Source organism: Salmo salar, chromosome ssa12, assembly GCF_905237065.1.
Source record: "Salmo salar chromosome ssa12, Ssal_v3.1, whole genome shotgun sequence".
In the NCBI taxonomy this organism is placed as follows: domain Eukaryota; kingdom Metazoa; phylum Chordata; class Actinopteri; order Salmoniformes; family Salmonidae; genus Salmo; species Salmo salar.
Window position 1 is genome coordinate 87,465,330 of NC_059453.1, and position 14,702 is coordinate 87,480,031.

Sequence of the window (14,702 nt, forward strand, 5' to 3'; positions counted from 1 at the left end):
TTGTGGGTTCGATTCCCACGGGGGGCCAGTACAAAAAAATAAAAAATAATAATAATAATAAATGTATGAAATGTATGCATTCACTACTGTAAGTCGCTCTGGATAAGAGCGTCTGCTAAATGACTAAAATGTAAAAATGAAAGTCTGCCATTCTCTGGATTTATGGTGCTTTCAAAATAACTGGGAGAAAAAAAAGCTTGAATCATGATGATGTCAGTTATCTTCAGGTCATAGCTCTAGAAAGAGGCCCGAGTTCCGAATGTACAATTCTGTATTTTCTCAGTCGTAGCTTGTTTTTGCCCAGTTCCCAGTTGTCTTGAACTCATTCAAATCTGATTTTGCAGTTCCACGTTGTTGTTTTGTGCGCGGTGCAAATCATGCTTCACTGACAGCATGGCCAATGTTGAATGTTGAACTAGGAAAAGAGACCCTTAATTTTAGACTTGGGACCACACAGCCATTCCACTGAATAGCAAGCTAATGACTGCTTTGCAATGTTTGCAGTTAGCCACTGATTTCTTCCAAACCACTCACTGTTGAATTTGCGATTTCCAACTTGTTGTGTAATGTTTATGTCCAATGGCTGATGAACACTGATATGTTTTATCTGTAATTTCTCTTCATTATCTGCCAGCAGATTGTTGACTTGATTCATGATGATGACTGCTAGCTAAGATTTTGGACTGATCATGTCAACATCATACTTTCAATCAAAGCTACTGTAGATATGTGATTTGACGTCATTTTATCTGTGGCCAATGATCTTGAGCCATCTTGGATAGGCACTTCTAATGTAACTCTATGGCAGCACCCAAGGGGCTTGAATTTTATAGCTCTACCCTTAAACTTGGCGGTGACGTAGTGTCCCCATGAGTGACAGAGCACTGAGCCAATCACGGCGCAACGCTCCATATTTTCTGCTGGCTTGCCCCACCACCACAGAAAGTACTGAGCTAGGCTGAAACATCTGCATTTTGGAGCTGCTTTACTCAAGAAAACAAAAAAGAGACCATGTTTGTATGCGGCTTTATTAACTCAATGATATATATCTTTTTTTACATTGTTTGAAAACTGATATGTGACACGTATTAATGCCAAAATTACATGCAAAACAGGAAAGCTAAAAATGTGGGTCTCAAAACTGCCCCACCTGCCCTGAATGACGGGTCCCCACTGGGTACAACGTAAAACATAAATAGGCCAATTGAGTGTTCTTCCTGAGAAAGCGTGGGATTGCACAGTAGTATATATTTTACTCTTGTAAATCTCTCTTCTTGTTACAACGCCATCTTTATTTACAGAACAGATGAATGTGTTATAACTGTGCTTCATCTAATACCAGAACCAAAGGATCTGGATTACAGTTAGGATTACATTAAAATTGCATGGTGCAAGTGATCAGTGCTGTTCGAGATTCTGACAGATTATTACAAGTATTGTGAAGATTTCCACAGACCTGCGACCACCTATGCACAGTTAAAGTTGGAAGTTCACATACACCTTAGCCAAATACATTTATACTCAGTTTTTCACAATTCCTGACATTTAATCCTGGTAAAAATTCCCTTGTTTTACTGTGGATATAGATACTTTTGTACCTGTTTCCTCCAGCATCTTCACAAGGTCCTTTGCTGTTGTTCTGGGATTGATTTGCACTTTTCACACCAAAGTATGTTGATCTCTAGCCATCTCCTTCCTGAGCGGTATGACGGGTGGACTGGGGTTTTCTCAAACAGGGGTGGTGGGCTGGGCTGGTTGGGGCAAGGGCTGTTCTCCGTGGGTTTAAACAGCATGCAGCAGTGGAAGATCTGGACCAGCGTGGCACGGAACCGCTGTATTCGGAAGGCATATACCAGCGGGTTGAGGGCAGAGTTGATGTGGGTCATAAAGATTCCCACATACATGGCACTCTTGGGCATCCCACACTCCGGGCAATAGAAGAGGATGGAGTTCATGACATGCAGCAGCAGCCAGCACAGAGCGAATAAGAAGACGATGTGCGCCAAGGACTTGGCTAGCTATAGCTCCTTGTCCAAGTACTTGCTGGTGTCGCAGGTGGCCTCGGCACGGCTGCTTCCGGATCACCCTGAAGATCTCAGCGTACAGCGCGATCATGATGGTCAGAGGAACCACCACCCAGCCGAAGAAGTTGAAGTAGACCATGTAGTCCATACGCATGACCTTGGTGAACTTGCAAACTATTATGTCATCGCTGGTGATGCTCAGGTTACCCTGTGTGTGCTCGTTGTGCCAGCCCAACATGGGCATCATCCCCGTCAGGGCAGAGAGGAGCCAGCATAGGAACACTGCCACCCACGCTCTGTTCTGGGTCACGATTATGCTGTACCTGCAGAGGACCAGAGGAATTATCAAAGTCAGTTTGAAAAATGATACAGTACATTGACAAACACAGAACATACAAAACAGCTGGAGGTGAAGCTTAGCTTAGACTTTTGATTATCTCCAGACAAATATGTCTGGAAACCTTTCCATAAGCCATTTGTGTAAGATGCTTGATGGATGCATCAGGCATGCATTTTTACAGTACATGCTGTTCTAAGGAGCTAAGTATGAGATTTTATGAATACCAATGATACACCAACTCTGTGTAATGCATTAGTGATTAAATTAATTTATGCATGTATTAAGTTCTGTCCTATATTTTTATTTACTTTATTTGTATTTTTAATCCCAGCCCCCGTCCCCACACGAGGCCTTTTGGTAGGCTGTCATTTTAAATGAGAATTTGTTCTCAACTGACTTGCCTAGTTAAATTAAGGTTACATTTTTTTAATTCTTTGTTTCAGTGCCACTCAGGCTAACAGGCTGTCAAGCCTATTATGTGACAGAAGCACAATGGATTCATTTATTCTTTGAATGAGATTTATAAAATGTCACCAAATAATAATTCAAAATATAGATATATTTTTTATTTTGGCACAAATCGATTTTAGAATGCAAAATACTGAGAGATAAGAAAATGCAAGCTATATTGCTTTCAGATTTTTAATGAAGGCGATTTTAAAGTGTCACCAAATTTCCTCAGTACAAAAATATAGATTTTTATTTGGCACATATTGGTTTTAGAATGCAAAATATTGAGAGTTAAGTAAATCCAAGCATCTATACTGAACAAATATATAAACACAACATGCAACAATTTCAACGATTTTACTGAGTTACAGTTCATATAAGGAAATCAATCAATTGAAATAAATTAATTAGGTCCTAATCTATGGATTTCCCATGACTGGGCCAGGGCACAGCCATGGGTGGGCCTGGGAGAGCATAGGCCCACCCACTTGGGAGAAAGGCCCATCCACTGGGGAGCCAGGCCCAGCCAATCAGAATGAGTTTTTCCCCACAAAAGGACTTTATTACAGACAGAAATACTCCTCAGTTTCATCCGCTGTCCGGATGGTTGGTCTCAGACGATCCCGCAGGTGAAAAAGCCGGATGTGGAGGTCCTGTGCTGGCGTGGTTAAATGTGGTCTGCTTTGTGAGGTACTGCCAAATTCTCTAAAACGACATTGGATGCAGCTTATGGTAGAGAAATGAACATAAAATTCTCTGGCAACACCTCTGGTGGACATTCCTGCAGTCAGAATGTAAATTGCACATTCGCTCAAAACATGAGACATATGTTGTGTGACAAAACTGCACATTTTAGAGTCACCTTTTATTGTCCCCATCACAAGGTACACCTGTGTAATGATCATGCTGTTTAATCAGCTTCTTGATATGCCACACATGTTAGGTGGATGGATTATCTTGACAAAGGAGAAATGCTGACTAACACGGATGTAAACAAATTTGTGCACCAAATTTGAGAAAAATACGTTTTCTGTGCATATGGAACATTTCTGGGATCTTTTATTTCACCTCAAGAAACATGGGACCAACACTTTACATGTTGCGTTTATATTTTTGTTTAGTATATATACATTAGTTTCAGATTTTTATGTGAGAATATAAAAGTTGGTAGTATGACAGCAATCAATTTTAAACTACATTGATGATAATTTAATATAAAACAACAAAATGAAGGAACCTTTGATAGTAAATTGCTGCTACCATAGATTGCTCTCTTACACAACTCCCCTGTCCACATGACACTACAAATAAATGAGACACACCAGCAACTCTGCCAAAAATGCCCAACGAACCAGCCTTAAAAGTCAATCCTTGGGACGGACAGGAACATTTTAATTGTAATTAGAATTAACAGAACATTTTCTTCACTAGGAATACAGTAAAATACTCAAGTTGTTGCCCTTAAGCAAAATCAAATCTCATTATAGACAATCCTATATGAAAAGTTTTTGCAAATGTATTGCAAATTAAATACAGAAATATCTCATTCACATAAGTATTCACACCCCTGACTTAATACTTGTAGGAGCACCTTTGTCAGCGATTACAGCTGTAAGTCTTTCTGGGTAAGATGCAAAGAGCTTTCTAGATTGTGCAACATTTGCCCATTTATTATTTTTTACATTCTTCAAGATCTGTCAAATTGGTTGTTGATCATTGCTAGACAACCATTTTCAGGTCTTGCCACAGATTTTCAAGTAGATTGAAGTCAAAACTGTAACTAGGCCACTCTGGAACATTAAATGTCTTGGTAAGCAACTCCAGTGTATATTTGGCCTTGTGTTTTAGGTTATTGTCCTGCCGAAAGGTGAATTAATCTCCCAGTGTCTGGTGGAAAGCAGACTGAACCAGGTTTTCCTCTAGGATTCTGGCTGTGCTTAGCTCCATTCCGTTTCGTTTATATTCTGAAAAACTCCCCAGTCCTAATGATTACAAGCATACCAACATGATGCAGCCACCACTATGCTTGAAAATATGGACAGTGGCACTCAGTAATGTGTTGTATTGAATTTTCCCCAAACATAACACTTTGTATTCAGGACAAAAAGTTTATTGCTTTGCCACATTTTTTGCATTATTACTTTGAATATTTGTAATCTGTACAGGCTTCTATCTTTTCACTGCCAATTAGGTTAGTATTGTGGAGTAACTACAATGTTGTTGATCCATCCTCAATCTTCTCCTATCACAGCCATTAAACTCTTTAACTGTTTTAAGGTCACCATTGGCCTCATGGTGAAATCCCTGAGTGGATTCCTTCCTCTCCGGCAACAGAGTTAGGAAGGACGCCTGTATCTTTGTAATGACTGTGTGTATTGATACACCATCCAAAGTGCAATTAATAACTTCACCATGCTCAAAGGGATATTCAATGTCTGTTTAAAAATATCTATATTTTACCCATTTACAAATAGGTCCCTTCTTTGCGAGACATTTTAAATCCTCCCTGGTCTTTGTGGTTGAATCTATGTTTGAAATGCACTGTTCGGCTGAGGAACCTTACAGATAAATGTATGTGTAGGGTACAAATATGAGGTAGTCATTCAAAAATCATGTTAAACACTATTATTGCACACAGAGCGAATCCATGCAACTTATTATGTGACTTGTTAAGCACATTGTTTACACCTGAACTTATTTAGGCTTGCCGTAACAAAAGGGTTGAATACATATTGACTGAAGACATTTAAGCGTTTCATTTTTAATGAGTTAGTAAACATTTCAAAAAACATAATTTCACTTTGACATTATGGGGTATTGTGTGTAGGCCAGTGACAAAAAACTCAATTTAATCAATTTTAAATTCTGGCTTTAACACAACAAAATGTGGAAAAAGTAAAGGGGTGTGAAGTCAGTGGAGTGTAAGCTAACATATATAATTGTTTTAAGATGGTCATACCATGGAGCTATTTGATTTTTACCCTTTAGGTATGAAAAAAAAATATATATATATATATATCAAAAACATTTTGATAAAATATTGAATTTGGCCATTACTACTATAGCCCATAGAAACACACTGAACAACACATTCATAAATGGCAAAAAAAGACAGTCAAAAAATAAATCATAAGGAATAAGGTTTTGAAGTGTCCTATATATAGGATATATAAAAAAGCTCAGGACTTAAAAAATAATATATATATTTACACATATTTAACCCCTTTTTGGGGGTAGGCACAAAACTACCTCCATACTTACATTAATTATTTTAACTGGTACCAACTTCAGACCAAATCCTAACCCGGGCAACGCTGGGCCAATTGTGCGGCTGTGATTGGGACGCCGGGCCCTTCCCCAAGCTCTGGGCACTCCTGGTAAAAAAAAAGAAAAGCTAGCTAGCTGATGGATGCAAACAATGTTCTTCCCCAAAAACATAGTACAACGACATAATCTGTTTCAGTAGTTATAGTTAGCTAGCCAACTATCTAGCAAGGTGTCATCTAAAATACCCCTAATTTATAAGAGAGTTCTTATTTGATTAAATCGGACCCATCTATGTGAAGCTAGCCACAATAAGGATAAGGCACGCTAGTGGAATTTGCTGTTAGCCTTCAAAATAAAAGTGTGTCATTTATATTTACTATGGATCCCCATTAGCTGCTACTCTTCCTGGGGTCCAGCAAAATCAAGGCAGTTATACAAATAACATTATTTGACGCGTCAAATAAACTTGTTGACCAATTTTTTTAAACGTATTTTTAATCCCAGCCCCCGTCCCCACAGGAAGCCTTTAACCTTATGCTAGGCCATCATTGTAAATAATAATTTGTTCTTAACTAACTTGCCTAGTGTCACCGAGTAGACTGATAAACCATTTCATTGCTCCACATTCCAACCTTGTTAAACATGATCTAGTCTAAATATGGCATGATTCCACCAATTGTAACTTTCTGCGTCACTTTCAAAGATACACTTTTACTTTGAAGGCGAACTGAAAATTCCACTAGTGCGGCTAATCATTATTGTGGCTAGCTTCACAACACATAACCCGGTCCGGTCAAACCTCACCACCCAGATGAAGCTAGCTGGCTGTTTATAACGTTAGCTCTGGGCAACAGGTTCAAGTTGCGGCTAGCTAGTTATTTTCATGAACTGAGGTTAAATGTCAATAGGCGAACAACAAGTGGCTACCTAGCTAATACTTACGCACAAGGATTCCTAAATCATTGCTAAGAATATAAAAAATGACTGCAGTTTTTACTAGTCATTGTTTTCAGGCTGGTTGCATTAGTGCTAACGTTAGCTATCTACCGCCGAAGTTCTAACATCTGTATCAAAGATATTTGCCTTTTTTTTATCCTGCTCGTTTGATCCTGGTCTTATTTCAGATGCTCACACAGACGTTTTCCCATTCGGTCGAACAAATATGCCTCTTACCAACGCGGGGTTGTAAACACATCGTTCGTGGCCGGCGTGTGCTTGTTTGCATTCTTTTCTTTGTACAGTTTTGACAGTGCTTCTGATCGTAATTGTGGCGCTTGGCTTGCACGTGCAAATTCAGCTACACAACATTCAATAATAGAATTGTGTTATTTGACGTGTCAAATGGAAAGCTTATTTAACGCGTCAAATAGTGTTATTTTGACGTGTATATTTTTTGACATGCAAATACACAAACGGCATTCCATAATTGCTTCCTCATTGGGGTTTTAGGCTGGGCTTCTGTATAATCACTTTGTGACATCTGCTGATGTAAAAAGGGCTTTATAAATAATTGTGACAACGTTTGACATGTCCATGGCTCAGACATAATGCATTTTATAGTAGGCCTATGTTAATGCATTTCCATATTGAAGCCATGCAATTACTTAGAACAATGTGGACTGCAAACAAATTCAACATATTTAGAAAATGTGTTTCCTCATGCTATTTAACAAACTAGGCTATAACGGACTAACATATTAGAGTTGATTACAGCACAATACATACAAGACTATAAATACACAACTTGAAGCAACCACATATTTAGCCATGGAGCACGTTCAAACCTACAGCGCTACAGCCAGCACTACGATTTAACATTGCATTAGGTTTGTTAAAATAGAGCCCTCTGCGTGGTAAAGTTGGCAGTTGTTTTCAGACTGTTCAGAACGCTACCTGGGAAAAGTAAATAGCATGCAGCCGGTGTAATTCGACTCACTTGGGAATCTTGACCCGGAGGTAGCGGTCGATGGCAATGGCCACTAGGGACAGGATGGAGCCCTGGGTGATGATGAGGAGCAGGCAGGAGAAGAAGAGGCAGGTGTAGAACTGAGTCTTCAGCCCCAGACTGATCACTACAGCCAGGGGGATGACCAGGGCTCCCACAGCAATGTCGGCCACCGCCAGAGACACGATGAAGCAGAACGTGGTGTCTCTCAGGGCCCGGTTCGAACAGACCACCAGCACCACTAACACGTTGCCCAGGGCTATGGCTGTCTCCATGAAGATGTACATCATGTCCACATGCTCCCATGGCTTGACACCGGGAGAGGAAGACATTTTAAAATTCCCCGGATTTCCCCTTGCCTTTCCTCAGATTAAAAATGGTTTAAGAAGTAGTTAAAGGTTCTTCTTCTTCAGTTGGTCCTTTGCATTCAGCTAATTTGATTGTGTCCTCTTCCATTCTGTGTGTTCCCTCTGAGCTGCTGCTGGTGAGAGAAGCGTGGGTGGTCGCTGACCTGGCATTGACTCACTGAGTGGGCCACTGAGTGGACTGCTCCACACTGACCGGCTGATCCCCTGCGTCTCTCCATCTCTTAGAGGGGAGGGACCTCGTTCTCCTCCCATCACTCCTCTGGAACAGTAGGGAGCTTCTCACACATGCCATGGGCGCGCACATGGTATGTGTGTTTGTGTGGGTGCGCATGTGCTATGTGTGTGTGTTTTTGTAGGTGTGAATCTGTGTGTGCATACATGTGGGTGAGAGGGGAGCTGTGACTGGTCTGGCAGGTGGGTCTCATAAAACATGCATTTGGGATATTTTTTAACATTGCCTCTCAAGATAACAGGGTGTCAAATGACAATGTGAGTGACCTAGGTGCCATTTTAACATTTTAGTACTCTTTCTGTCACCTGAGATGAACTGCAGACAGGACCTTGACACTTACCCAAGAGGATTTGTGAGAAACTAACATTCTGCGCCCCCACCCATGCTTTTGTGCTAACCAAAACCGATTTCATCCTCTCAAATGGCTTTGCATGAATGACTGGACCGCACGCTGTGTCCAGATGAGCTGTATGTGATGTGATATGTTTTTACTTCCTGAATAACAGAGGATCTGTAGAAATAGAACCTTACATCGCCTCTAGATAATTGTTGTATCCTGCCTTTTTGCCTTTAGCCTTGTTCATAATGGTGAATTAATTAATTAATCAATCCATCATCTTTAGTGTGACTAGAGGGCTTCCCCTGCCTTTATAGATTTCTCCTTAATCACAAAGCATCAATAAATATGATACATGGGAGTAATTGGAATTATGTAATGTGCAGGTTATTCAGTTGCAATCCGTGATTTCATTTCATACACCAGCTAAATAACTTGTGTGAAATATGGTATGTTTTGAATGGTACATAGTGCATAACTGTAGCCATTCACTTATGTAACTCTATAGCGACAGGAAGATGATTGTGATTTTATCACATTTATATGCTCATGAATACATTTCAGCACACATTTTCTTCCTTTTATTATTTTGAAACATAATTTTCAGTGATTTTTTTTTACTTCACTCTGGCCACCAGTTGCACATTCATTCCCGTTCTGTACCTTCTTTACATAAAATTAATCATTCTGGACCAGCTCTTTGCTAAAATAGTAATGCAGCCATGCAAAAAAAGGGACACAATTTAAACACTGACATATTGAAATTAGAGGTCGACCGATTAATCGGAATGGCCGATTAATTAGGCCCGATTTCAGGTTTTCATAACAATCGGAAATCGGTATTTTTGGACGCCGATTTGGCCAATTATTTTATTTTATTTTTTAGACCTTTATTTAACTAGGCAAGTCAGTTAAGAACACATTCTTATTTTCAATGACAGCCTAGGAACGGTGGGTTAACTGCATTGTTCAGGGGCAGAACGACAGATTTTTACCTTGTCAGCTCAGGGATTCAATCTTGCAACCTTACGGTGAACTAGTCCAACGCTCTAACCACCTGCTTTACATTGCACTCTGTAACGCCCTGGCCATAGAGAGGGGTTTTTTGTTCTTTATTTTGGTTAGGCTAGGGTGTTACATTGGATGGGCGTTCTATGTTCTTTTTCTCGGTTTTTGTATTTCTGTGTTTTGGGCCGTGTGTGGCTCCCAATCAGGCACAGCTGTAGTTCGTTGTTGTTGATTGGGAGTCACACATAAGGAGCATGTTTTTCCTTTGGGTTTTGTGGGTAATTGTATTTTGTTAGTGTGTTTTCCTAACAGAACTGTTTGCTGTCATCTTTTGTTTATTTTTGTAGTGTTCTCTTTTTTCATTAAAACACTAATGATGAACACATCCTCCGCTGCGTATTGGTCCACCTTTTCCGACGATGACTTCTCTGTTTCATCTGACGACGAAGACAGCTGTTCACACTCCACGAGGAGCCTGCCTGTTACGCGAATGCAGTAAGAAGCCAAGGTAAGTTGCTAGCTAGCATTAAACTTATCTTATAAAAAACAATCAATCAATCATAATCACTAGTTAACTACACATGGTTGATGATATTACTAGTTTATCTAGCCTGTCCTGCGTTGCATATAATCGCTTAGGTACACGTTGCTCCAACCATAAACATCAATGCCTTTCTTAAAATCAATACGCAAGTATATATTTTTAAACCTGCATATTTAGTTAATATTGCCTGCTACCATGAATTTCTTTTAACTAGGGAAAATATGTCACTTCTCTTGCAAACAGAGTCTGGGTATATGCAGCAGTTTGGGCCGCCTGGCTCGTTGCGAACTGTGAAGACTTTCTTTTTAACAAAGACAGCCGACTTCTCCAAACGGGGGATGATTTAACAAAAGCGCATTTGCGAAAAAAAAGCACAATCGTTGCACGACTGTACCTAACCATAAACATCAATGCCTTTCTTGAAATCAATACACAGAAGTATATATTTTTAAACCTGAATATTTAGCTAAAATAAACCCAGGTTAGCAGGCAATATTAACCAGGTGAAATTGTGTCATTTCGCGTTCATTGCACGCAGTCAGGGTATATGCAACAGTTTGGGCCGCCTGGCTCGTTGCGAACTAATTTGCCATAATTTGACGTAATTATGACATAACATTGATGGTTGTGCAATGTAACAGGAATAACGTTTTGTTTTCGAGATGATAGTTTCCGGATTCGACCATATTAATGACCTAAGGCTTTTATTTCTGTGTGTTATTATGTTATAATTAAGTCTATGATTTGATAGAGCAGTCTGACTGAGCGATGGTAGGCAGCAGCAGGCTCGTAAGCATTCATTCAAAATAGCACTTTCGTGCTTTTGCCAGCAGCCCTTCGCAATGCATTGCACTGTTTATGACTTCAAGCCTGTCAACTCCCAAGATTAGGCTGGTGTAACCGATGTGAAATGGCTAGCTAATTAGCCGGGTGCGCGCTATTAGCGTTTCAAACGTCACTCGCTCTGAGACTTGGAGTAGTTGTTTCCCCTTGCTCTACATGGGTAACGCTGCTTCGAGGGTGGCTTTTGTCGATGTGTTCCTGGTTCGAGCCCAGGTAGGAGCGAGGAGAGGGACGGAAGCTATACTGTTACACTGGCAATACTAAAGTGCCTATAAGAACATCCAATAGTCAAAGGTATATGAAATACAAATCGTATAGAGAGAAATTGTCCTATTATTCCTATAATAACTACAACCTAAAACATCTTACCTTGGAATATTGAAGACTCATGTTAAAAGGAACCACCAGCTTTCATATGTTCTCATGTTCTGAGCAAGGAACTTAAACGTTAGCTTTTTTACATGGCACATATTGCACTTTTACTTTCTTCTCCAACACTTTGTTTTTGCATTATTTAAACCAAATGGAACATGTTTCATTATTTGAGGCTAAATTGATTTTATTGATGTATTATATTAAGTTAAAATAAGTGACTAACAAGAGAAATTAAGGTTAACCTGATATGGATAGGGGGCAGTATTTTCACGGCCGGATGAAAAAACTTACCCGATTTAAACTGGTTACTACTCTTGCCCAGAAATGAGGATGTGCATATTATTAGTAGATTTGGATAGAAAACACTCAGAAGTTTCTAAAACTGTTTGAATGGTGTCTGTGAGTATAACAGAACTCACATGGCAGGCAAAAACCTGAGAAAAAGTCAACCAGGAAGTGTAGGATCTGTGAAATGTAGTTCTTTCTAGGCCCTTTCGAAACTACAGTATCTGTGCTGTTACGTTGCACTTTCTAAGGCTTCCATTGGCTGTCTAAAGCCTTCAGAAAGTGGATTGAGCCTTCTCCTGTCTCTGGGCAGAGTATAGGAGCTCAGTTACTGAGTGGTCTGCCTGAGGACAAAGAGATTGGATATGCGCATTCCCGCGAGCATGCTGTTTTTTCTTTTCCTCCTTGAATGAATACACTATTGTCCGGTTGGAATATTATCGCAATTTTACATTAAAAAAATACCATAAAAATGTATTTTAAACAGTGTTTGACATGCTTCTAAGTTCGATAATGGAACATTTTGAGTTTTTGTGTCTCGATTTGCGCTTGCGCGTTACCCTTTGGATAGTGACCTGAACGCACGAACAAAACGGAGGTATTTGGACATAACTATGGATTATTTCGAACAAAAACAAAATTTATTTTGGAAGTAGCAGTCCTGGGAGTGCATTCTGACAAAGATCAGCAAAGGTAATACAATATTTTTAATACTAATTCTGAGTTTAGGTTGCCCCAAACTTGGCGGGTGTCTGAATAGCTCGCCGTGATGGCGAGCTATGTACTCAGAATATTGAAAAATGTGCTTTCACCGAAAAGCTATTTTAAAATCTGACACAGCAATTGCATAAAGGAGTTCTGTATCTATAATTCTTAAAATAATTGTTATGTATTTTGTCAACGTTTATGATGAGTATTTTTGTAAATTCACCGGAAGTTTTTGGTGGGAATACATTTTCTGAACATCATGTGCCAATGTAAAAAGCTGTTTTTGGATATAAATATGAACTTCATTGAACAAAACATACATGTTGTCACGTCCTGACCAGTATAAGGGGTTATTTGTTATTGTAGTTTGGTCAGGACGTGGCAGGGGTGTGTTTGTTTAGAGTGTTTCGGGGTTTGTTGGGTTATGTTCTTGTTAGAAATAGACTATGTTAGTTCTAGTATGTCTATTTACATTTACATTTACATTTAAGTCATTTAGCAGACGCTCTTATCCAGAGCGACTTACAAAATGGTGCATTCACCTTATGATATCCAGTGGAACAACCACTTTACAATAGTGCATCTAAATATTTTAAGGGGGGAGGAGGGGTTAGAAGGATTACTTTATCCTATCCTAGGTATTCCTTAAAGAGGTGGGGTTTCAGGTGTCTCCGGAAGGTGGTGATTGACTCCGCTGTCCTGGCGTCGTGAGGGAGCTTGTTCCACCATTGGGGTGCCAGAGCAGCGAACAGTTTTGACTGGGCTGAGCGGGAACTGTGCTTCCTCAGAGGTAGGGTGGCCAGCAGGCCAGTGGTGGATGAACGCAGTGCCCTTGTTTGGGTGTAGGGCCTGATCAGAGCCTGAAGGTATGGAGGTGCCGTTCCCTTCACAGCTCCGTATTTCTATGTGGTGTTTGTTGGGTTGACTTTCAATTGGAAGCAGCTGCTCCTAGTTGCTTCTAATTGAAGGTCCTATTTAAGAGGGGTGTTTTTTTCTATGGGATTTTGTGGGTAGTTGTTTCTTGTATAGCTGTACGCCTTACAGGACTGTTTATCGTTGTTGTTTTTGTATACGTGTGATTTGTTTTTGGTTTTCCTTCTTTCTGCCTAATAAAAAGAAGATGAGTATACACACTCCCGCTGCATTTTGGTCCAATCCCTACGACGCCTGTGACACATGTATTGTATAACATAATGTCCTAGGAGTGTCATCTGATGAAGATCAACAATTAGTGTTTCATTTAGCTGTGTTTTGGGTTTTATTGAAAATGGCTGTGTGGTTATTTTGGTCTATGTACTCTCCTAACATAATCTGTTTTGCTTTCGCTGTAAAGCCTTTTTGAAATTGGACAATGTGGTTGGATTCAGGAGAGGTTTATCTTTCAAATGGTGTAAAATAGTCATATGTTTGAAAAATTGAAATTATTGGATTTTTGAGGTTTTTGTATTTCGCGCCATGCGATCCCATTGGCTGTTGGCTAGGGGTTTTGCTGGCGGAACGGGGTTCTGCTAGTGGAACGCCTAGATGTAAGAGGTTAATCAGTTTGCATACCTGTATCATCTCTTATTGTCCTTGTTGTGTTTATAACAATTTGTTTGTTTGCTTCGGTTGCATACAGGTGTAGCATCTTCATTTGATTACTCTTTTGTTGCTGATTTTCCTGTGACGCAGGAAATGCAGACGAGCTTTATGATTTACATAAATTCACTGAAAATCTGCACTAACACACATATTAACAGTATTGCATTTTTCATGTATAGTGATTTTGGACAGCTAATAGCCTAACCATCACACACAACATTATGTACTAAACGTTCAAATCCCGTTGCTGCAGGATTATTTTGTTGCAACAGTACTGGTCAAATTAAGATTATACATCTGTATCTGTTTTCTGGATGTCATTGCTGCCTTCATCAATGAAGTAGAGTAGAAGGATAAATCAGCAATATGTCCATGCAATCCGGGATCCTTGGGAC

General features: G+C 39.8%; 1 pseudogene; it reads right to left on the reverse strand.

Annotated features, from left to right (window-relative positions):
- Positions 1-1,026: 1,026 nt before the first annotated feature.
- On the reverse strand, positions 1,027-8,463 carry LOC106566070 (adenosine receptor A1-like; annotated as a pseudogene).
- Between the last annotated feature and the right edge of the window lie 6,239 nt (positions 8,464-14,702).